This window comes from Zea mays, chromosome 4 (genome assembly GCF_902167145.1).
Source record: "Zea mays cultivar B73 chromosome 4, Zm-B73-REFERENCE-NAM-5.0, whole genome shotgun sequence".
Classification (NCBI taxonomy): domain Eukaryota; kingdom Viridiplantae; phylum Streptophyta; class Magnoliopsida; order Poales; family Poaceae; genus Zea; species Zea mays.
Window position 1 is genome coordinate 92,968,568 of NC_050099.1, and position 25,617 is coordinate 92,994,184.

The 25,617-nt window shown below is 45.6% G+C and overlaps 1 protein-coding gene across 12 annotated transcripts in view; it reads left to right on the top strand.

Moving 5' to 3' along the window:
• LOC103653514 (uncharacterized) overlaps positions 1-25,617 on the top strand; it is a 70,292-nt gene that overhangs the window by 3,933 nt on the left and 40,742 nt on the right. Inside the window, exon 3 of one of the 12 annotated variants that reach the window (XR_002269136.3) lies at positions 15,419-16,755. The exons of 7 other annotated variants lie outside the window; for them this stretch is intronic. The gene's annotated coding sequence lies outside the window, so the exon portion shown is untranslated. Of the gene's footprint in view, positions 1-7,343; positions 7,447-11,324; positions 14,682-15,418; positions 16,762-25,617 lie in introns of those variants that run through there. 4 more of the 12 variants (XR_002269135.2, XR_002269138.2, XR_002269139.2 and 1 more) reach the window with 4 other exon arrangements.

Here is a 25,617-nt window from a genome sequence, read left to right on the forward strand (position 1 = left end):
GAGCACCGACAAAACTTCAAGGGTCACAACCTCGACCAGGACTTCGCTCCAGTTTCACCACAAACTCCAAGGGATGCCCGAATCCATGCGGGTGTCCCATTTGTCGGCGTGGGCTACGCTGCACTAGCGGATCATCTCCGCGTGGCGACTTGGCCACCCAAGTTCCGGCACACCTGCCGGAGAAGTACGACGGGACATCGAATTCGTTGGAATTCCTGCAGGTCGACGTCACCGCTATTACGGCAGCTGGTGGAAACACTGCTGTGATGGCAAGCTACTTCCATGTAGCCTTGACCGGGTCGGCCCGGACCTGGCTCATGAACCTTACCCTGGGATCAATCTACTCCTGGGAAGAGCTCTGTGCACGGTTCACAGCGAACTTCGCCAGTGCTTATCAGCAGCATGGCGTGGAGGCTCATCTCCATGGAGTGAGGTAAGAACCCGGAGAGACTCTCCGGGCTTTCATCTCCTGTTTCACCAAGGTACGGGGGACTACACCTCGCATCTCCGATGCCTCCATTATCACTACTTTCCGACAGGGGGTGCATGATAAGAAGATGTTGGAGAAATTGGCGACGCATGACGTGGAAACCATCACGTCGCTCTTCACTCTGGCCGACAAATGTGCCAGAGCTGCTGAGGGACGTGCATGACACTCAGCACCGCAGACCAGAGTTACCCAGACGGGTGGCTCAGGTGCCACCACCCAGGGAGGTGGCAAGAAGAAGAAGAAGAACCGCGGTCACGATAGGCCGCAATCTGGTGCTTCGGTCGCCGCAGCTGCGACTGGGGGCCGGGATGAGCGCGGCAAGTGCCACCGGCAACAGGGAAGTGACAGTGGGTCGTGTCCTGTCCACCCCAACAGTCGCCGTAGCGCCTCAGAATGCCGAGAGATCCTGAAGCTCACGAAGCGCATCAGCGAGCGGTGCGAGCAGGCCTCCAGGGATGGCTCGCCGCCTCGCCGTCGGCCTGGCAAAGAGAAGGTCGATGAAGGCGATCTAGTCGCAGGAGAAAGGGACCTCGGGTATCAGACCCCCGAGCAGGTTCTCAACGACATCGTCACTGGAGACTCCGACTCTGGTGATGACGACGACCGCCGCAAGTGTGACGGAACCTCCCAAGTCATTAGGCCCACCTACAGTTGTCCTTGTCCAATGGAGCTCAGACAACCCTGCAGGTGCACCTGATTCCTTGACATGTTCGGTATCTGAATTCCTTACCTTCCCAAGAGCGTTTTATCCGTCACGCAGACATTACAATTCATCAGAGATACGGAAATGCGGAAGCAATTACAATAACTTACTTTTATTGAAAAGTAAGACAAAGTTAAATATTTACAGACCAGAATATAATATATGAGTGCTGAGTATTATTATTACAAACCATGGGAGGCAAAAACCCCTCCCGAATAAGAAGTAAAAAGTTTTTAATGGAGGTTCTTCCCTCCCGCAACTTTAGTCTTGGTTCTCTTCTTTGGCTACCACCTTTGAACAAAAGCAACAAAGTTTGTCGCTTCTTCACCTAAAACAACATGGGACAAAGCCCTGAGTACGAAGTGTACTTTCGCAAGACTTACCCAACAAAGTAAAAAGACTCTCAAGGATATGCTGGCTTTAAGGGAGTCAAGGTAAGGCTTATCAATAATCAATTACTCTGTTTGCAGAAATGCTTACTAAAAGTGGATCCTTAAAAATCCAATTTTAATTGTCAGATTAAGTAAGATTACCTGCATCTAGAGTTCTCTCTACCCTAGTTCAATCACTTGACCTGCACTAGCCAATTTCTTAACAACCCTTCATCTTTACTGGATTTCGACGTATAGGTCAGTGACCAAGTCTTCATGTCCGCGAAGTTACGGCGATCCGAATCGATTATACTCAGCTGAGGATCTCCAATCACACGACATATGTAGCACTTAACCCTTGCGTATGTCAACTCGCCACCGGGGTTCTTAAGACCAGATTAGGTTCACGCCAACCGAGAGCACAGATACACCACCGTCCAGCCTCTTGCCATGGAGAGTACACGCTACTCTCGCCATCTCTCCACGCCCATTGTGTGTTATCTTATTCTGGTATTAGTCTGCCCGAGGCAAAGCTTACCCATGACGAGGCATGTGACCAGTTAAAGGGTCCTCGGTCAGTAGGCCTACATCGAGAAGGTCCTTAATCGACTCAGAGGGAGACACTACACCGAGACTCTCTTCTCGTGCAAGTCACCCACCCGGTCTCAGCTTAATCATTTCAAACCCAAAGTTTGGTACCTGTTAGAGGTACATCTTTTTCGATGTTGAACCCATCATGGCCATGATGGATCCACCATCAAATTTTATTGTCGAAAACATCCCACCCACTTTGCAACATCATCTTTTGTGAAAACAAAACATTTTGTTTTGCTAGAGCAAGGCTAAGCATAAGAAAAACCTTTTGTAAAACAGGGATTTAAGGAAGGTAATCATATTCAAGGAAGGAAATGCAGGAATTGGTTTAGCACATAACTCCTATCACCTAATACATCAAGCAAGTGAGAAAGATTTTAAAAGGAACAAGGAGGTGGCAAATGCACCGGGGCTTGCCTTGTGTTACTGGTGAATCAGGCTCGGTTCCGCAGATATCAAAATAGAAACAGATGCCTACTTGATGTTCCTCAGGTGGTGGTGGTGATGAAGTCCTTGTCTCTTCGACTTCTACTTCCTCTTCGTTTTCTAAATATAGCCAAGTATAATAATGAATGCTCATGTAGTGTTCATGAAGATGCAAAGACAATAAAAGTTTATATCTAAGGTCTTGAATACAACTTTCCTTAACGGATCTCCGAGAACTTAGGGTTTCCGGAGTCAATAGTGAAGTTCAAAGGGCATGGGGGTAGGGTTTTGGGTTCTAAGCAACAAACATGGTCCAAATCATATCAAACTCTACCCAAGGCTTCTAAATATTATTTAGAGATTACCCTAAAAATTTAGTGAATTTTGGATTTATTATTTATTCTCTAAAAATCCAGAAGCATGGTTTTTGGCTGTTTTGAAAACTCTATAATTCCCTATTTGGACTAAAAATCATGAAACTATTTTTATTATGTTCTATAGGAAATTAGAAGCCTAACAAAATTGGTCTTGCATTTTTAGCATTTTCTACAATTTTCTAGAATTTCTTTAGCTCTGTTAGAAAAAGAAAAAGAAAATGTATGAACAGTATTGGACCTAAACCGGCCCAAGTCAGCCCACGACAGAAGGAAAGCTCCCGCGCGCGTGCCCGCGCTGGTAGATTTGCACAGAGGCCCCCGCTGTCTTGAATAATCTGTTAGGAACCCACAACCACTATTCACCCTCTCTCTAACAATTACACAGAGGTCCCCTGACCTTTGTTTCTTCTCCAAATAGAACCCTGGCCACGGCGCGCTCGCCGTCGATCACCCCGCGACTTGTACTGGCCATGGCCGGTGGCAGCTATCCCAATTAGTTACAGGGTGAGCATTTCCGACCCCAGGTGACTCAAGAACATCCTTCAATTTTAGTTTGCACACTAGAGAAGGTCCTACCCACGCGCATGGTGGAAACCGTGACGTCGAGCCCGTGTTCTCATTCACTCACGCCCAAATTGGTCAAATGGCTGCTACGATGAGCTTCACGGGTATACAGAGCTGCGAAAACAACACTCGAGAGATGCAGAGCCTTACCAGAGTGGTCCGGCCATGGAGCGCGGAGACTTGTGCTCGCTAGTGACAGAGAAAGGGGAAAATGGCGTCACGACGGCTCTGGGTGGAATTGGGAGGTGGGATTGGGGCTACACGGTCGTAAGGAACTATAGTTTCACCGTGCACACTTAATTTGGGAAGAGGTGGCAGAGGCAGTGCGAATTTTGGGCTGCAATCAAACTCACTGGTGGAGATGTGAACACCTCGCCGTGGACCATGGTGCTATTTATAGCCACGGCGGTCCAGCTAACGATCAGCGACCGTGGAAGGCTTTGTTCACGCATGGCAACCACGTATAGAAGAGGCACAGTAAGGGAAATCGAGGCATGGGTGACACCGCGGCAGAAATGACCGAGCCACAGCGATCGCCGGTGGGATATCTCCGGCCACGCACGACTGAGCTCACGGGATGGTGCCACGTCCAAAGTTTACTTCTCCGCGATCAAATCCCCACCGATTCATCCGAGCTCATCCGATTCAACAGTGCACAGATGTTCTGAACCGACCCCCTTCCATCCACTCAATCTCTTGATTCTTGTTAAGGACAGAGCAAACTTCATTAATAAAGTTTGTTCACCTATCAACCGTCTTCAAACTTACTATAGGATATTTGGGTCAAAATCGAGTGAATCCAAAGATATGGCGCGTCCAAATTGGCTCCATTCCACTGTGACCATTTCTGCTTTCAAATTCAGTTTCAGTTATTCAACACCATTCTGATAGAGTAACTTTGGGCTGCCGTTTCTTTAATTTTTATATAACAACTAAAGAGGATGTCTGTATCAAAGTTATTCTCCTATAATAGATCTAGGCTTTTGATGTGTTGACCCTAGGCAAATTCTCAATAATTTGGAAAATATAGGGTCCCAAAGTTGAGCCAAATCTCTGAAATTCGGACTTAGACATTTGAGTATAAGTGTGGCTTTTTGCAAATAAGTCCAAAACTTAGGGTTTAAGTTGCAAATCCACATTCTTGTGAACCATATGACTTAAGGTGCCTTACTTTCATGGTTTTTGCACTTTAGTCCAAAAGTGCACTAATTTTGCACTTATCCCCCTAGGGTTTTAGTCCAGGGTTTTCCAGGGTTTCTTTTAGGGTTTCTGATACTTCTAGGGTTTGGATATCCCTTAACTTCTTTAATGGTGGTAATTTATGATCATTGTTGGGGACTTGTTCTCAAATACTATGAATTAAGAACAAGGCAACACAAGATATTAAATATTAATGCCCTTCGTCCTTCGAAGCATTATTCCCCTTAGGATATAATGATCTTCAGACGAAGGTCATGAAGGACATACCTTCATCATTGTAGTTTATATTATTAAAAGAAGAAGCTTATGAAATATAAGAGACAACATAAACAATCATATAACATTGCTAATTCATTCTTATTATATTATCATGGAAAGACAGAAACAATATTGAACTACAAAAGTACCTTCGGCTTGACAGAAGGCAAAAAGTACAAGCATGACGCAAAAGCAAGTACCAGTCAACGTGAACAGTATGGAGGTATTGTTCATCTATTTATACGCACGGGACACAGCCCGTGTAAACTTACATCCAGACCCTTTACATTTGCTAATAACTTTAAGGTAATCCACCAAGGTCTAAATATCCTTTTCCCTTTTAAATCGGTTCCCTTTTATGTCGTCATGCCGAAGCTCCCTTGCACGTAGCTTCAGCGCTGCGTCAACCTTCGTATTATTCGTGCCTTTCACACTGTGTGATTCTGGTCCGAGACCGAAGGCACCTCTTCACATATTACACTCGGAAAACATTGTTAAATTATATTTTTGAGGACCTTCGGAAGACGAAGGCCCCCAACAAGCATGATTATCAAGTTTTGAAGTTTTCTCTTGTTTAGGCCTTAGTTACCCCTTTAAGCCCAATCTAGGGTTAAACACTGTACCCTAGGGTTTCACTTATGAAATGCCACACCAATACAACTTGTTTGAACTTTTGCCTAGTGAATGCATTCTATGTGTGACAAACACATGATATGCCAATGCTTATGATGTTATGCTCAAATTTTAGTAACAGTAACACCAAGGGTGTTACATCCTTCCCACCATAAAAGAATATCGTCCCGAGATTAAAAGTCCTAGGGAAAGTAATGGAAAAGGAAACACGGCACATCTTTATTTCCTTATCTTTGGTACAAGGTAGGGGTGGTATGGGCTAATCCCTTTATTACAACAATTGTATACACTTTACAAATTACATGAGGCTAAAAAGCCTGGGAAATTCTTTTCTAAAAAGTTCTGAGTTTCCCATGTAGCCTCATCTTCTGAATGCTAGTTCCACTGTATCTTGTAAAACTTGAGAGTTTTCCTTCGAGTAATTCTGTCCTTTTGATCCAAGACTCAAATAGGGTGCTCTGAATATGTCAAGTCTGGTTCTAAGGCAATATCCGTTACTTCAATGGTTCGATCGGGAACCCGAAGACACTTCTTCAATTGAGACACGTGGAACACATTATGTACTGCAGACAAGGTTTCGGGTAACTGGAGTCGATATGCCACTGGTCCATATCTTTCAAGGATAGGAAAAGGACCAATGTATCGAGGTGCAAGCTTCCCCTTTACCCTGAAACGTAATACCCCCTTCATTGGTGAAACTTTCAGGTAGACATAATCTCCAACTAGAAAGTACAAGGGTTGTCATCGCTTGTCTGCATAACTCTTCTGACGAGCTTGGGCTTTCTTCAAATTATGAATTATTCGTTGAACTTTCTCTTCTGTCTCCTTTACCATATCAGGCCTGAAGAAATTTCTTTCACCTGGTTCAGACCAGTTTAATGGAGTATGACACCGTCGTCCATATAAAGCTTTGAAGGGTGCCATCTTAATGCTTTCTTGATAGCTATTATTATATGAGAACTCCGCTAATGGTAAACAATCATCCCATTTCTGTGGGAATTCCAAAACACATTCTCGCAACATATCTTCAAGTATCTAATTTACCCTCTCGGTCTGCCCACTTGTTTGAGGATGATAGGCCGAACTATGGAGCAATTTAGTACCTAAGGATTTGTGAAGTGCTTCCCAAAACTTGGCTACAAATTGAGGTCCATGATCCGACACTATAGTCTTTGGAACTCCGTGCAGACTAAGAATACAAGCAATGTACAATTGGGCATAGACAGTAACCGGGTGATCTGTCTTGACTGGCAGAAAATGAGCAATTTTCGTAAGCCGATCAACTATAACCCAAATAGAATCATACCCTTTTGCTGTCCTGGGCAATCCCACAATAAAGTCCATACTTATATCCTCCCATTTCCATGTTGGTATAGGTAGAGATTGTATTGGACCAGTAGCTTTCATATGTATGGCTTTGACACGTCTACAAGTGTCACATCTTGCCACATACCGTGCGATTTCAATCTTCATCTTTGTCCACCAATAATGTTGTTTCAGATCATGATACATCTTAGTGCTTTCAGGGTGAATAGAATAGCGACTAAGATGTGCTTCATCCAAAATTTGCTGGCAGATCTCCTCCTTCTTAGGCACAACTATGCGGTTATTAAACCATACAACACCTTGATCATCTTTTCTGAAGCAGTTGGCTTTACCAGCTTCTACTTCTCATGAATGTGCTTCATTCCCTCATCATTTCTTTGTGCATCGATTATTCTTTGCAGGATGACTGACTCAAGCTTCAAGTGATTTGAAGTTCCATGCTGAATCATTCCCAGGTTCAACTTCTCCATTTCTTGGCATAAAGTAATGTCAGAAGTCTTCATGGTAAGACAATGACAGAAAGCCTTATGACTTAACGCATCTGCCACTACATTAGCTTTGCCTGGGTGATAGTGAATCTCTAATTCATAATTCTTTATCAGCTCGAGCCATCTCTTTTGTCTCATATTAAGCTCTGACTGGGTAAAGATGTACTTCAAACTTTTGTGGTCTGTATAAATGTGACAGACATTCCCCAGCAGATAATGACGCCATATTTTTAGGGCATGAACCACCGCAGCTAACTCTAGGTCATGAGTTGGATAATGTTCCTCATGCCGGCGCAACTCCCTTGAAGCATAAGCTATTACTCGGCCCTCTTGCATTATTACACAGCCGAGACCACTGCCTGATGCGTCACAATACACATCAAAGGGATTTTCAATGTCCGGTTGAGCCAATACCGGAGCAGTGGTCAATAATACTTTTAGCTGCTCAAAAGCTTCATTACATTTTGAAGACCAATTGAATTTGGTATCATTCTTCAATAAACTTGTGATTGGTTTCACAAGCTTGGAAAAATCTGGAATGAATCAGCGGTAATAACCAGCCAGTCCAAGGAAACTTTGGACTTGATGCACATTGGTTGGGGGTTTCCACTCCAAAATATCCTTGACTTTGCTGGGATCCACCGCAATCCCCTTGGCAAATAATACATGTCCCAGAAATTGAATCTCCTCCAGCCAGAATGCGCACTTACTGAACTTAGCATATAATTAGTGTTCCCTTAAGCGCGTTAATATGATCCGCAAGTGCTGAGCATGCTCCTCTTCGTTCTTGGAGTATATTAAGATATCGTCAATGAATACCACCACAAATTTGTCCAACTCGGGCATAAATACCGAGCTCATCAGATATGTGAAGTGGGCAGGAGCATTTGTCAGTCCGAAAGACATAACCAGATATTCAAATAACCCATACCGCGTGGTGAATGCGGTCTTTGGTATATCTTCGGGTCGGATACAGATCTGATGATCACCCGACCTGAGGTCAATCTTGGAGAATACCCGAGCTCCGGTAAGTTGATCAAACAGAATGTCAATCCGGGGAAGAGTGTACTTATTCTTGATGGTGACCTCATTAAGGGGTCTATAATCCACGCACATCCGTAGTGTTTGGTCCTTCTTGACAAAGATGGCTAGACAACCCCAAGGTGATGAACTTGGTCGGATAAATCCTTTTTCAAGTAGATCTTGTAATTGGGTCTTGAGTTCTGCCAGTTCATTTGGAGGCATTCGGTACGACCTTCTAGAAATAGGAGCCATACCGGGGTTCAACTCAATCACAAATTATACATCTCTTTCTGGAGGCAGTCCATGCAGATCTTCCGGAAAGACTTCTGGAAACTCACATACTACCGGAATATCTTGGATCTCCGGTATGATGGCTTCATATACTCTTCCAGTTGGTTTAGCTGGAATAACTACGGGGATAGACAAAAGAATCTCTTCTTGGCCATAACTCAACCTGATGGTTCTCAGATCAGTGTTGAGGATTGCTTTATGCTGGGCTAACCAATTTATGCCCAAAATTACATCTATGTCTTGGCCTTTTAGAACAACCATGTTTGTTGGAATGTCCCGTTCAGCCAATGTTACGGGCACTTGGTAAGCCACTTCTTTAGTAAATATTTGTCCCCCAGACGAATGAATTTTAAACCCTTCCCTTGATTCATTATATGAAATGCAATATTTTCTCCACAAACTTCTTACTTATGAAAGTATGCGAAGCACCAGAATCAAAGAGAATAACTGCAGGGTGATTGGCCATGAGAAACGTACCCATCATAACCGGTTCGCCTTCCAGTGTTGTGGCCACTTGAGTATAATAAATCTGTCCTGTTTTCCTCATATTTCTGCCTGCGGTATTGTTTGCGGCATTTTTCTTGGCTTGAGCGAAATTCCTAGAACTCTGCTGATTATTTGATCGATTCTGCTTTGGATATGGACAGTCCTTGATCAAATGTCCGGACTTTCCACAATTGAAGCAGCTTGTTGAAGAGCTTGGGAGAGCTGGGAAACGAGTGCCAGGGGCACCCGGCTGATTTGTAGTGGTAGGGGCAGCGGTAGGACGGATAAAAACCAGTTGCTTGAAAGGGAAGGAGGGTGGGCACGATGAAGAATGACTCTGATTAAAAGGTCGGATTACCAACCTTTGTCTTTTCTCAGACCCCTGATTGGGCCTGTCGCCTCCATTGCCCTTTGATTTTCCGGAGCCTGCATATTTTGCTTCAACTGCCAGCGCCGTGTTGACAGCCCTTCCATAAGAAAGATCAATGCAGGTGGCCATCTTTCGTTGCATTCGATCATTCAGGCCTCTCATGAAGCAATTCCTCTTCTTTAGATCTGTGTTGACTTGATCGATTGTGTATTGGGACAAGTGGTTGAATTTATTAAGATACTGAGTGACAGTATCCCCACCCTGCTTGAGCTTCATAAACTCCTCCTGCTTCATATGGAGGACCCCTTCAGGTATATAGTGCTCCCTGAAAGCCAATTTGAACTCATCCCATGTAATTTGATAGTCAGCAGGCTGAACGGCAACATAATTCCACCACCATGTACTGGCAGGGCCTCGCAATTGTTGTGTAGCAAACAAGGGATTTTGAGTCTCCGTACACCGGAGAAGCCCGAACTTCTGTTCAATAACGCGGATCCACTCATCCGCTTCCAGAGGATCTTCCACCTTGACAAACAATGGGGGACTTTTCTCTGAGAATTCCGGATATGACGTTTCGTGGGGTCCTTGCAGGTACGCTCGCCTGCCTTGTTGCTGCATTTGTTGCCCCACCATTTCCCGCAGAAAGCGGGTGTTGTCAGCTGTGGCATTAACCAAGGCAGCGATGGCCTCAGCTAATGTTGGAGGTACTGGAGGTGGATTCGGGGTTGCTTCCCTCCCACGGGAGGTTCCTACCCCATCCTGTGCGCGAGTCTTAGACGACATCTAAGGCAAAGAACATTTAAAGAAATATGATATGCCAGAACAAACCATCCATTTCACATTACTTAAAAGGGTAATGTTACAGACTCAAATTTACAACAGGATTACAGTACCTATTACACATTACTACTACTTCTATACTACACTACTCTAGCTTCTTGTCGCTTCTGGTAGCCTCGCTGTCAGGTGTAGGAGACCACTGGTCGACCAAATTCATGGAAGGAGGGGGCCTGAAAAGGTCTAGTTCTCCTCCAAGGGCTTCACCCGCTGCTCCAGATGGTGCAGCTCCCATCCCGACAGGATCTGCAGGGACGTTAGGGTGCAGTTGTGAATACAATACATGAACTTCTTCATGTAGTGTATTACAATAAACCTGCAAGTTATCCACGGCTGAGCTTAGCTCTTCCACGCGGGCACGAGCTCTAGCTTCCTTTTCCCAAGCTAGTGAACGAGAGTTCACAGCCCAGTCGAGTGCTAGATCCCGTTTCGCAAGTTGGTCTTGCAGGTGGCGGATGTCTGTTCTCAATTCATTTATTCTTTCACCATCCACGACCCATATATCGTTCCTGTGACGGAGTTCTGATCGAAGCTGGTCAACTTGTGCTTCCAGATCCCCGATTGGATCGTTACTACCACTGCTACTGTCTTCATGTCGCGGGTCAAGTTGATGACGGGGTACGCCAAACGGCCCGGTAGACTTGCACGCGGTCTTTCTAGTGCGCGGCGGCATATCTCCATGAGGGGAAATCTTATTAGCATAGTTTTTAACATGATGCATGTGTAATTACAGAATCAACCTTAGTTGATTCACACCTTCTATACATTGCACTCTACTATCTGGTCTTTAATATAAGTATCTCAGAAGGGAATTGGATAAGAAGAAAAGAAATTTTCTAGATAAGTCTTTGAAAATTATTTTTGAAAATGTCTCATAACATCTGCAGAGATGGGCTTCGCTCCGATACCAGCTGTGACGGAACCTCCCAAGTCATTAGGCCCACCTACAGTTTCCTTGTCCAACGGACCTCAGATAACCCTGCAGGTGCACCTGATTACTTGACAAGTTCGGTATCTAAATTCCTTACCTTCCCAAGAGTGTTTTACCCGTCACGCAGACATTACAATTCATTGGAGATACGGAAATGCGGAAGCAGTTACAATAACTTACTTTTATTGAAAAGTAAGACAGAGTTAAATATTTACAGACCAGAATATAATATATGAGTGCTGAGTATTATTATTACAAACCATGGGAGGCAAAAACCCCTCCCGAATAAGCAGTAAATAGTTTTTAACGGAGGGCCTTCCCTCCCGCAGCTTTAGTCTTGGTTCTCTTCTTTGGGTACCACCTTTAAACAGAAGCAACAAAAGTTTGTCGCTTCTTCACCTAAAACAACATGGGACAAAGCCCTAAGTATGAAGTGTACTTTCGCAAGACTTACCCGACAAAGTAAAAAGACTCTCAAGGTTATGCTGGCTTTAAGGGAGTCAAGGTAAGGCTTATCAATAATCAATGACTCTGTTTGCAGAAATGCTTACTAAAAGTGGATCCTTAAAAATCCAATTTTAATTGTCAGATTAAGTAAGATTACATGCATCTAGAGTTTTCTCTACCCTAGTTCAATCACTTGACCTGCACTAGCCAATTTCTTAACAACCCTTCATCTTTATTGGATTTCTACGTATAGGTCAGTGACCAAGTCTTCATGTCCGTGAAGTTACGGCGGTCTGAATCGATTATACTCAGCTGAGGATCTCCAATCACACGACATATGTAGCACTTAACCCTTGCATTTGTCAACTCACCACCGGGGTTCTTAAGACTAGATCAGGTTCATGCCAACCGAGAGCACAGATACACCACCATCCAGCCTCTTGCCACGGAGGGTACACGCTACTCTCGCCATCTCTCCACGCCCATTGTGTGTTATCTTATTCTGGTATTAGTCTGCCCGAGGCAAAGCTTACCCATGACAAGGCATGTGACCAGTTAAAGGGTCCTCGGTCAGCAGGCCTACATCGAGATGGTCCTTAATCGACTCAGACGGAGACACTACACCGAGACTCTCTTCTCGTGCAAGCCACCCGCTCGGTCTCAGCTTAATCATTTCAAACCCAAAGTTTGGTACTTGTCAGAGGAACACCTTTTTTGATGTCGAACCCATCATGGCCATGATGGATCTGTAACACCCCAGGTGTTACTTAGGGTTTTCACTCAAGACTACACAAGTAAGCCCATCATCACATGTGACTTAAGTTGGGAAAAGTACACCAAATTTGGAGCTCAAGATCCTAAGTAAGTGCAACCCATCCTAGAAGTCATACCTTGGCTTGTCATGCACATATAATGGAGAGAATTGCCCAAACCCTAATTCAAACCCCTTTGGACAAGTGGAGCACTAGAAGTAAGTATGATCAAAAGGCTATGAAAACCACATGATCATGACTTGGGCCAATTATAAAAGATGTAGTACACTTAAAACCCTACAAATGATAGTAAGAAAGTGACCTCAAAAAGATTTTAGAGAAACCCCAAAAGGTTCACCAAAGGGTTGAGCATAAAAGGAAAATCAGAATTCTTCTAAGTCCAAAACCACCCCTTTTCCAACGATCAAACATGTTCACCCTCATTCAAACTTCAAAACCACTTGGCCCAATTGACAAAGTGGCGCCAAAATACCCCTAGAACACCCTGGAAAAGTTTGAACCCAACCCTAAGTCGTTTGACACGACTTGGCAAAAGATTTGTCTCGGTTTGGACAGCTAGGACAAAGACAACTTCCCACCCTCATATCTCTCTAACCCGACCACATCTCCCCTTGGAACTCACATGAACTAGGTAGCCCTAGGTGCAGGGAAGAGATCTCTCATAGGTCTTAGGGCAAGATTCGCACGTTTTGGCCGCTCAGTGGAGGGTAGAACCAGAACAGAAGCAAAGATCCACGTGTTCGTCGCGCTCTGAGCTCGCCAGAGCACGCCCAACGCCCGCCCCCACGTGCCCCGCGTCGCGCCAAAGCCGAGCCAGCGCCGTTGCCCACGCCCGCGCCTATAAAGCCCTCAGGGACTTCGACTGTACTCCTCCGCACGCGCTCGACCTCACCAGAGCACCAGATCACCGGCATTGCCCCGCGCACGGCGTGCCCTCGGCCACCCAATCACCCACCACCGTAGACCGGCCACCAGAGCCTCTCCCAGCCGCGTCCGACCCTCAGAGTAGACCGTGCATGCCTCGGTGAAGCTCCCCGAGCAAGGAATCGAACTTTGCCTTGCCGGAGAAGCCAGTCCACGATTGCCGGACTTCACCCGACCGCCGGTGAACGTAGACCGAGCTCCACGGTGAGTTATTTTTCAATTCCTTGCACGTGTCGACTCATCAACACCCTGTGAAGCTTCCCGTGCAATTGGATTGACTGTAATCGCCGTGGTTAGGCCGGAACACTCGCCGCCGACGAGTTCACCCGCCTACGCACGTGGACCGGCCGAATCCGACCACCACCGCCGTCGAGCCGTACCTCGCTGTGACCCCTAGAACCTCCCAGAGCCAACCCCGCCCCTCGCCGGACCTCTCTCGCCGCCGGTAAGCCGCGCCACCCTTTTTCCTTCCGCGGTTACTGTTTTCATAAGGGGAGGGACCTCGGGGGAGAAGAAGAAAAGGCCAGGGGGTTTTGTGCATTGTCAGCGACTCAAGGGAATAGTGGCGCAGGGGTATAACTGTAGGGATTAGTTTAGAAAGAACCCAGGGTCTTCGATGCAAAGTGGATTTCCAGAAAACCTTTTTAATATTCTGATTTAAATGAAACCAGAACTTGAGAAATTCATAATTTCAGTTTGATTCATCCAAATCAAGTCAAACCAATTTTGCTAGATCCTAAATAATATAAACTACTTAGGAAAAATATAAAACCCCTAAGTGTTGCAAAAAACTTTAAAGTTATGATTTAATTGATTATCTAGTCAAAACCTAAAGAAAATAAGGAAAATAGCTACACTATTAGACTGGGGTTAATAAAATTCAGAGAAGTACTTAATCACTTCCTAACCTGTTTAAAAATAATAAACTCTTCTGTACACCAAATTAAGGTAGAGTTTGCCATTTAAATCATTTTTAGCCTAAAGTTAGAGAAAATATAAAATGTAGTTTAAAATAAGAACCAGGGAGCACCCACATTTTTGTTGGCTCCCTTATTCAGTGTAGTTCACTAGAAAAAATTAATATACCTTTGTTTGGTACAAAAAAAGGAGATACCTTTTAATTTAGAAAAACAAGGAAAATTTAGACAAATCCTAGAAAAATAACCCTGAGGAGAAAACACCCCAAACCTTGGGATAACTAAAGTTTTGTTATTGTAAACATAGAAAAATTATGAGTTCTATTGTTTGACATTTTTCAAATAACAAGTTAGTTATACGTATCTTTTTAGCATTAAACTTTAGAAAATCATAACTAAATAACCACTAAGTAACCTTCTGTGTTTTTTTGGCACAGAAGCATGCTATTACCTATAGATACCAGCAAAAATGACTCTTAGTACAGAACCCACCCCTTGTTAAGAGTTGTAGTGCAAAGTGACCCCTTTGCCCCAACTTTTGTTATTTTTGTCCAGGGCATATTCTATTTATTCTGGACCTCAAATTTATAGGACAGACTACAGTGACAAATAGTGACCTACTGTAATTTTTACAGAATTTTTGGAAAAAGTTAAATCACTGTTGTAGTTCAAACCCACACTAAAATTCATAAATAGAAAATGAAAGGGGGAATTAATAGTGGAGACCAATGTTACCCTAACCAAACCAGCAAAACCCCTTGAGTGCCTACTAAAGCATTTAAGAGGCAATCCAAGTCTTAATCCATTATGCTTAGGCAAAATCTCAAACCTAAATTGGTAAGCATAAACCACTAAGAGCCTCTTATAACCAGGAAACCCTAAGTTATTCACTAACTTAGTTTTCTTCACTTAGCATGATGATTTCTAAATTCTGCATAATCATAGCATACATGTTTCTTACTCATTGCATTCGATATATTGCAACCTAGCTGACGGAGAATACATCCTCGTGCCGGAGCAAGGAGTTGCTCAGGAGGTAGCCCCGGATCCAGCACCAGAGCCTGCCCCGGAGGATCTGCCTGCCCCAGCTTTGGAAGGCAAACACCGGTTTTATGCATAACATATTTATTATGCTATTTTACTACACTTAATGTTTGTAGGCTTGTACTGTGCACTTAAGTGTAGTAGTTGACTGAAACCTTAGTTGCATGAACTCAGGATACCTTTTGAGATGGATACTAGTATGCTAGGTCGAGTAGCTACTTTATTAATTAGGGATCTCGGTAGAAGTCGAGTGATTTTTCTAGCACTCGCGCGAGGTCAGAAAATTGGTTGTATCCATTTTTGATATCGTAATGATGGTGGTCAGTGGACAACGGTCCATGGGGATGCGTTGTCTACGAGACGGAAATTGGAATAAGGATTAAGGTGTGGTACCGTGTGTCAAGCGTTTGAATGTACTAAGCACGTGCCGAGAAATATGGTAAATCGGTAAGCCTAGTACCTGATTGAACCTGCCAGCAGACATATCCCCTCACGCGACCTGAGACATGGTCTCCCATTCCGGTTATGGTGGGTACATGTGCGGTCACTGCACGACGGCAGTCGGGGTCAGTGAGGCATTGTACGCCAAGGTGGTGAGCCCTGATCTGTTGCCAGGGAATCGATGGGGACGGTTGATGTGTGTGGGGACGGAGTGCCTCACCATGTCGTGTGTTTATGTTTACCTTGCAAGGATAAAAACTCGATTTGAATCGTCTGCTTCTCGCAGCTAATGAGAATGCTTGATCCATGCTGCTACATTGAGTAACAAGAGGAAATGTGATGACTTGGCAAAAGTTGTTGATTGCTAAATGTTTGATACCATGTATGATTAGATAGGTATACATTTAGTCTTAAGAGAGTCGCACTAAAACTTGACAAAGCTAAAACTTGATTTATAGACTTAGCTAGTGCTTTTGGCAACCAAACCCCTCAGCCAAACAACTGCATGTCTAGAGGTAGAGGAGTAGACTCCTCACCCTGGGTAAGTCTAGCTGAGTATTAGTATACTCAGCCTTGCTTGTGGCATAATTTTACAGGTTCTCTGGAGGACATGGTTGCTGGAGTGACTTGGCCGTCCATCTTGCCACCGGGTTGGACAGTCGAGTGGGACCCTACCTCGGCTGAGGAGGAGCATGAGGAGTGATGGGACAGGCTTCCCCATCTCTCTGTTTATTTATCGTTAGTTTTATTCCGATGCATTCCGAACAATGATGACTACTTTTGCCAAAACTCCGATGATGATGTAATAAATTTAATACTCTTTAATGTGTGGATTTATGCTTTATTGTATTTGCTCTGTGCCTCACCATCGAGTGAGTACGTGGTACTTGATCCTGTTAGTGGCCTCGTCGGACTAGATCCGAGGGACTGACGTGTTATTCCCATTTAAGTGTGGTCTAGCCTCTAAGGCAGGACTTAGGCACTTAAGTTGGAATAATTTGGGCGGTTCCGCCACAGCTGGTATCGTAGCTCGTACCACCACAAAGGAATCAATAAACTATAAATACCATCCTTTTTCAAAATAAAACTTGGTAGAAACAAATGTTGGATAGATCGTAGGACGATCAGGATAGACCTAGGACGTGGAGCCTTAGGATGATAGAGGGGTAGCTAGGTGGCTAATTGAGTAAGCCCTACAGGCGGGGATGGCAGTTCCTTCCTATTCCCTCTAAGTTGATGTGAGGTCGTTTAGGACGAGCATGCATGCATCATGTAATCAAACTACTTGGTAACTAATTAAGAATTTTAAAATGATACGAGGCATAATAGCACAAGATAAAGTACACCACGTAATATGGTTATAACCCGAGAGAGGCCAAGTTTTGATTCCTTTTTCTTTTATATTTCTTTTTCTTTTTCACTTACGCTTAATCGTACACAGATGAATTCTCACGGATCCTCGGACGAAGGGAATGCACAGTCCCACACGGACAGACTTGCACAAGAGGGTTTCCACCGTATCTTGTGGGAGGTACTTCAGGGAGCTGGTTACACGACGCCTCCACAGTACGCGGTGCAGCTGTTTGAGAAGCACCAAGTGCCCCGCTGTAGGGTGAGGATGACCCTAGAGCCTCATCCCCTACAGTCAGGCTGGCGTTCGCTGGACTCTGAGTCTTTTTGATACTGGGCTGAGGATACTATCGAGGCGATTGCCCTTCACGGACTGACCACCTTCTGCGGATTCCACCCCTTGGAGCTGTCCACTCACCCCATTGGCTTGTTCCCTGCGGAGAAGGAGGACGACCCAATGTGGAAGGACCGAGTGGAGCATGCCAAGGATATATGGGCTATCTACCCAGGTCAGACTGCTCACTTGACGGTGCGGTGCATGAATGCCCTGTATCGTCTGCAAGTGATGCGAGGAGAGGCAATGTCTAACCTAATGGCATTGTTGGAGGCTACCAAGATCACCTTGGATAACAGTGAGGAACTTGTGGTAGACTTGTCCACTGAGATGGTGGAAAAAGACTTACAAGTGGAACAATTGTCAAATGAGATCCAAGAGCTTGAGGAGCTAGTGGGAACCAGGGAGAACACCATCGAGGTTCTCGAGGATCAGCAACACTCAGCAGCAGCTTGCGGAGGCTAATCAGCACTTGGATATGCACCACCAGGAGATCCAGGACATGGAGGCCAACGAGGATGTCGACATCGAGGGAGGAGAGGAGCCTGCCTCTAGCTTGGACACTGCTGGCTCAGGGAGACCACCTTCCCCCGAGTTGAGCGTTGCATCGTTTGCTCACTAGGTCTCAGAGATAGAGTTAGAAGTCTGTGGTGGTAAAACTCCTCGAGGCTAGCTTAACTTTTGTGTGGCAAAACCACCCGAATTATTCCAGCTTAAGTGCCTAAGTCACGCCTCAGGGGCCGCAACTCACTTAAATCGAAATAACCCGTCAGTCCTTCAGATCTAGTCTGATAGAGCCACTTAACCAGGATCAAATTCCACAATCTCACTCGAAGGTGAGTTACAGAAGAAATACAATAAAACAGGAAACCTCAAATTAAGTGCTGAATTATTACATAGATCGGAGTTTTTGAGTAGCAAATAAGAGTTCTCAAAAAAATGCAGCGGATAATCGATGTTGTCGGTAATGAGGAAATGGGCAAGGCCTAGCCCACTACTCCTCGTGCTCCTCTCCTGCCAAAGCAGCATCCCACTCGACCGTCCAACCCGGTGGCAGGGTGGTAGGCCAAGTCACACCATCAACCATTTCCTGAATTGTACCTGCAAAAATTATGCCACAAGCAAGGCTGAGTATACTAATACTCAGCTAGACTTACCCGGTGTGAGGAGTCTACTCCTCTACCTCTAGACTATGCAGCTGTTTGGCTGAGGGGTTGGGTTTGCCAAAAGCACTAGCTGTTTCTAAAATTTACTTTTAACTTTTCAAATTCTAACATCATTATCTTAGCTAGGTTCGCTCCTTCTAAGCATACATAGTAACAAGCATTTAGTTCAGTCAACAAATTATCTCATGTGGTTCATTTCACTTCTTACTCGATGCAGTACAAGGGGTCAAGCAGTCTCATTAGCTGCGAGAAGCAGACGATTCGAATCGAGTTTTAACCTTGCAAGGTAAACCTAAACACACGGCATGTTAGGGTACTCTGACCCAGCACATGACAACCGTCCCCATCGATTCCACGTTCGCGTCCAGGCCTCACCGCCTTGGCATACAAGGCTCCACTGACCTCGGCTGCCGCCGTGCAGTGACCGCACTTGTACCCACCATATCTAGCATGGGAGACCCAGTCTCAGGTCGCATGAGGGATAAATTCCGCGCTCGACTTCACTCAGGTACTAGGTTTATCGGTTACCATTTTTCCCGACATGTGCTTAGTACGTTCAAACGCTTGACTCAGGTATCCACACATTAATCCTTAATTCCTTTTTCCCGTCTCATGGTCAAGGCATCCTCCCTGGATCCAAGTCCATAGACTAACATAGATCCCGTTATCAAGATGAATACAATCAATTCCTGACCTCGCACGAGTGCTAGAAAAATCACTCGACTTCTACCGAGATCCTGATTAGCAAGCAGCTACTCGACCTAGTATACTAGTATTCATCTCAAAAAGGAATCCTAAGTTCATGCAACTAGAGGTTTCAAGCAACTCCTACACTAAGTGCACATTACAATCCTATAAGCATTAAGTGTAGTAAAGTAGCATATAATAATACGGTTATGCATATAAATCGGGGCTTGCCTTCAATAGCTGGGGCTGCAGGGAGGTCCTCGATAGCAGCCTCGGGAGCTTGCTCCTGGTCCTCCTCTTGGACAGTTCCTTGCTCGGGGATGAGCATGTACTCTCCGTCGGTGAGATTACAATCGGTGGCGAGATTGCCCCGGTGAGGTGGCCGAGGGTGTAGGGGAGGTCCTGACGGTCACGACGATGTGCGGGTCGCCGTCGGGGATGGTCAGAGTCGGCCGGTCCACGTGCGCGGGTCGGGGAGCTCGTCGGTGGTGAGGAGTCCGGCCGGAGAGCTCGGTCCACGCGCGAGGGCGGGCGACCGAAGTCCGGCGAGGGCGATCTTGGCCTTCCAGTGAAGTTCTGCCGGGTCCGAGGGCTGGGAAAGCTTCACAAGCTAATGGCAAAGCTAACCGAGCGGTTGGCGCGGCTTGGAAGTGACTGGAGTGGGCTGGCCACGGTGGCCGAGGCTCTGGCGGCAATGGCGGGCGGAAAAGAGCTTGCAGGAGCTAAGGAGGGGCGTCTGGCCGGCGAAGGTGAGCGCGAGGTGAAGTGAGGCGCGCCCGGGGAGGCTTTATAGGCGCGGGCGAGCACGACCGAGGGCAAGGGCGCGCGGCGGACTTGACTGAACGCTGGGGCGAGCGCGCGCGGGGGTTGGGCGAGCGCCGGCGTGCCGACCAGGGTCGAACACGTGTGCCCGTTCGTTCTGCCCAAGTTCTGGCGCGTGTGGTCACTCATCCGAGCCTGCTCTCGCCTTGGTCAGTGCACAAAACCTCTTCTCCTCCCAACAAGCTACCGATCTTGTGTTGGGGTCATAGGATTTTGCCTACTGGTTTCAGAGATTTGGAGCCTGGAAATCCGGTCTGTCTCTCTGCTCAAACCCGAGGCAAATCCAGGGTTTTGTCGTGTCTAGGGCTCGTGTCCCAATGCCATCTTCTGGCATGCGACAGAGGGGTTAGTTATGCACATTTTTGTCAATGGGGCCATTAGGATTTGAGTTAGGGGTCAAGGTGAACACGCTTGATCTTTGGCTCAAGGTCTGAAATTCAGAATTCTGAATTTCAGAATTCCCTAATGAAATCCCATTTGAGAGGCTTGTTTAGAGTTTTATTTAATTTATTTTGGCCAAGCTTCCTCAATCTTTATTGTTGCTTATTAAATATACTTCAATGTTTATAATTGGCCCAAGCCATGATTCTAAATTTTTTATACTCTTTTCCCCATTTTCTTGAATTTTGTTCATAAGGCTGAATTAGGGTTTTTGTTGGGGTTGCACATTTTGCCTTTTTGAAAAACCCATTTGTTTTGATCCTGATACTTTTTAAGTATAGGCTTAGTGGGTTCTTTATTCTTAAATCAACTTGATGTTCATGCTAAATTTTGGTTCACATAAGATGATGGTTCTTGGGTTAGCACTTGAGAGAAACCCTAGGTGACACTAGGGTGTCACAGCCTTCCCCCCTTAAAGGAATCTCGTCCCGAGATTCGGGCCAGAGTCCTTCCGGGGTGAAGCGAAGGGTGAGACTTATAGGAAGTGGGTGATTATTGTTATTATTAGAGCAAACTGCTCTTCGAATGTCATTCTCTTTGCAACTTTAGAAGGAAGTCCTTTTTAAATTTTGTTTCATGATTACTTCATTCCGATTTAAGATTATATTTCTGAATTTTAGATTCGAAGGGCAGGAGGAGTGGTTGGGTGTGATTACGTACCAGCTTCCTTAGGTAGGCAATCGGGGAAGTTGGATCTCAAGAATTCCTCGGTCTCCCAAGTAGCTTCTTCCTCTGAGTGATTACTCCACTAGACCTTGTACATCTTGATCGATTTAGCCCGAGTTGATCTTTCTTTGCAATCCAGAATCTTGGAAGGGTACTCTTGGTACGATAGATCTGGTTCTATCTCCAATTCTGGCTCTGCTATGATCTCGGTCGGCAATCGAACACACTTCTTCAGCTAAGATACATGGAACACACTATGAATGGCAGACATTTTTGAAGGTAACTTCAGCTTATATGCCACAGGTCCACATGCTTCGATGATCTCATAAGGTCCAATGTAACGAGGGGCTAGCTTGCCTTTGATTCCAAACCTCTGCACTCCCTTGGTGGGTGATACCTTGAGGTATACGAAATCTCCCACCTTGAACTGGAGAGGTTTCCTTCTTGTATCATGGTAACTCTTCTGCCTGGCCTGAGCAGCTTCTAGATTCATCCTGATTAGTTTGACCTTCCTTTCGGCTTTAGTCACTAAGTCAGGTCCAAAAACTCCTCTTTCTCCAGGTTGAGACCAATTGAGTGGTGTCCTACACCTTCTTCCATAGAGAGCTTCGAAAGGTGCCATCCTTAGGCTAGATTGATAACTGTTGTTATAAGCAAACTCTGCCAAGGAGAGGTGCTTATCCCAGTTCTTGCCACAATCGATTCCACAAGCTCTCAGCATATCCTCTAGAATTTGGTTTACCCTTTCCATCTGACCATCAGTCTGTGGGTGGTAAGCTGAACTTCTGATTAGCTTGGTTCCCAAAGACTCGTGCAGTTGTTCCCAAAATCTGGCAACAAATTGGGCTCCTCGGTCAGAAACAATGGTCCGAGGTAATCGGTGCAAACACACGATCTGGTCAATGTACAACTCTGCATACTTTTGAGCCTTATCAGTGGTGTGCACAGGGTGAAAATGTGCCACTTTCGTTAGTCGGTCCACAATAACCCAAATCGAATCATGATGACGATAGGTGTTGGGCAGACCCACAATGAAATCCATGCTGATGTCATCCCATTTCCACGAAGGTATAGATAGGGGTTGCAAAGCTCCAGCTGATTTCAAGTGGCTTGCCTTTACCCTCTGACAGGTGTCACATTCCAATACATACTGGGCTATCTCCCTCTTCATTCTGGTCCACCAATACAAAGGCTTCAGATCATGGTACATTTTGGTGCTTCCCGGATGCATAGAGAATTTGGAGAGATGAGCCTCATCCAAGATTTTCCTCTTGAGGTCTGTTTTTTAGGAATCACCAATCTGCTTTTGAACCATAACACACCCTTTTCATCTTGGCGGAAACAATTATACTTCTCAACCTTCTGATGGAGATTCTTCTTGATAATCTGCACTCCCTTGTCACTGAGCTGGGCCATGATGATCTGGTCTTGCAAAGCTGGCTCGACAGAAATGTGAGACAGAGCACCAGAAGGAATCACTTCTATTTGCATCTTGCTCAACTCATCACACAAGGTGTTGATGCGAGAATCCATCAGAATACAATTGCATTGCAACTTTCGACTCAAGGCATCTGCTACCACATTGGCTTTTCCTTGGTGATAATGTACCTCTAGGTCATAATCCTTGATCAGCTCTAGCCATCTTCTCTGCCTCATGTTGAGATCAGCCTGAGTAAAGATGTACTTAAGGCTCTTATGATCGGTGAAGATGTTGCAGTGGGTTCCCATTAAATAGTGCCTCCACATTTTTAACGCATGAACCACTGCTGCCAACTCGAGGTCATGAGTGGGATAATTCTGCTCATGAGGTCTGAGTGCTCTTGAGGCATAAGCAATGACTCAGTTATCTTGCATCAAGACACAACCTAGTCCAGTGCCGGAGGCATCACAATACACATCAAAAGGCTTGCTGTTGTCGGGTTGCGCTAACACTGGTGCTATGGTCAGATGCTGCCTTAATGCATGGAAGGTATCTTCGCACTTCTGACTCCAAACAAACTTGGCTTCTTTCTTCAGCAACTCAGTTACAGGCTTCACAATTCGAGAGAAATCCGGAATAAATCTTCGGTAATAACCAGCTAATCCCAGAAAACTCCGAATCTGACGGACAGTCGTTGGTGGCTTCCAGTTCATCACCTCTTGCACTATCAGGATCAACAACTGTTCCTGCCTGAGAGATAGTGTGACCCAAGAATTTGATTTCCTTTAGCCAAAAATCACACTTGGACAACTTGGCATAAAGGTGGTGCTCTCGCAGACGTTGAAGCACTACATGCAAATGCCCGAAATGTTCTTCTTCGTTCTTCGAATACATCAAAATATCATCGATGAACACCACTACGAATTTATTCAATTCAGGCATGAAAACAGAATTCATCAGATACATGAAATATGCTGGTGCATTTGTCAGCCCGAATGACATCACCAAAAATTCATATAGCCCATATATAGTTGAGAATGCCGTCTTCGGAATATCGCTTGCTCGTATCTTGATCTGATGGTAGCCAGAGCGAAGGTCTATTTTGGAAAACACCTTGGCCCCGACCAACTAGTCAAAAAGAACATCAATACGAGGCAAAGGATACTTGTTCTTGATAGTTACCGCATTAAGAGGGCGGTAATCTATACACAGCCTCAAGCTTTCATCCTTCTTCTTCACAAACAGTGCTGGACATCCCCAAGGCGAAGTACTTGGGCAAATAAATCCCTTATCCAGCAACTCCTGCAATTGCTTCTTTAATTCTGCCAACTCAGCGGGTGGCATTCGGTAGGGCCTCTTGGAAATTGGTGCGGTTCTCGGTTGCAACTCGATGGCAAATTCAATATCCCGGTCTGGTGGCATTCCTGGCAAATCATTAGGGAAGACATCTGCATACTCGCAGACCAATGGGATCTTCTTCAGAGGTAACTCCGTCATAGAGAAAGCGCATGACTGAGTAGAACCTTGACTGGGCAGAATTAAGGTGAAGTTCTCGCAGAACGGAGAATTAATTTCCACGGTACGGCTGGCTACATCAAGCACAACTTGGTGCAAGGTCATCCAATTAGCTCCCAGAATAATGTCCACATTTTCCAAACCCAAAACAAGAAGGGTGGTTTTGACAATGTGGCTTCCCAGTTGAATAGGCACACTTTGGTTTAATTGATTAGTTGAAATTCTACCCCCAGGTGTGACTATCATAAATGACCCTTTTGAGTGAGAGAATGGCAGTTCACATTTAGCGCTGAACTTTTGGCTAATGAAACTATGAGATGCACCAGAATCAAACAGAATTAAAGCAGGTTGATTATAAACTGAAAAGATACCGGTCATGATAGGAGCTCCCTCAGGTACTTCCTCCAGAGTAGTGAAGTTGAGCTTCCCTTGCCTGACTTGTACCTTCTGCTTTCTTCCCTTGTCTTGATTTGGTGCTGGCACCTGCCTCTGCTGGTTCCTGGGACAGTTCTTGGCATAGTGGCCCACATTGCCATAAGTGAAACACTTGTTCCCATTGCCCTGGCGGAACTGCTGCTGCTGCGGAGGCTGATTGTTCCTTGGAGCGGGAGCTAGAAAGCGATTGGGTGCCGGTTGCTGCTGCTGAGGTGGCCTGATCACCCATCTGCCTGCCTGCTGCTGGAAACCCCTGCTCTGATTGTGAGAAACAATCCGGAACCTCTGGGCCTGAGCGGATGGTGCCGCCATTGGTGCCTTTCTCTTCTTCTCTGCCCGGTGAGCTACAATGCAATCCTCCTTGGAGATGGCTAGGTTGACCAACTCATTGAAGCTATCAGCCCGGACAGTGTTGAGTCGTTCCCGCATCTTGGTGTTAAGACCCCTGCGAAAGCGATCTCTCTTCTTCTCATCAGAATCAGCATGGTACCCTGCATACTGGCATAGGTCGTTGAAGGCTTGCGCATACTGCAGTACCGTGCGGGTTCCTTGATTGAGCGCCAGGAACTCATTCAGCTTGCGATCAAGGATGCCAGATGGGATGTGGTGTCCTCTGAAAGCAGTCTTGAATTCCTCCCAAGACACTTCATGATCAGCGGGGAGCATAGCACGGAAGTGGTCCCACCAAGTTCGAGTAGGGCCGCGAAGCTGCTGCGCGGCGAAGCGAGCCTTGGCTTTATCAGGGCAGTCTCCCGTGAGGAGGGGAAACTTGGACTCAACGATGCGGAGCCACACGTCGACATCCAATGGATCCTCTGCCTTGGTGAACAAGGGCGGCTGCGTACTCAAAAACTCCTGGTAGGTTGC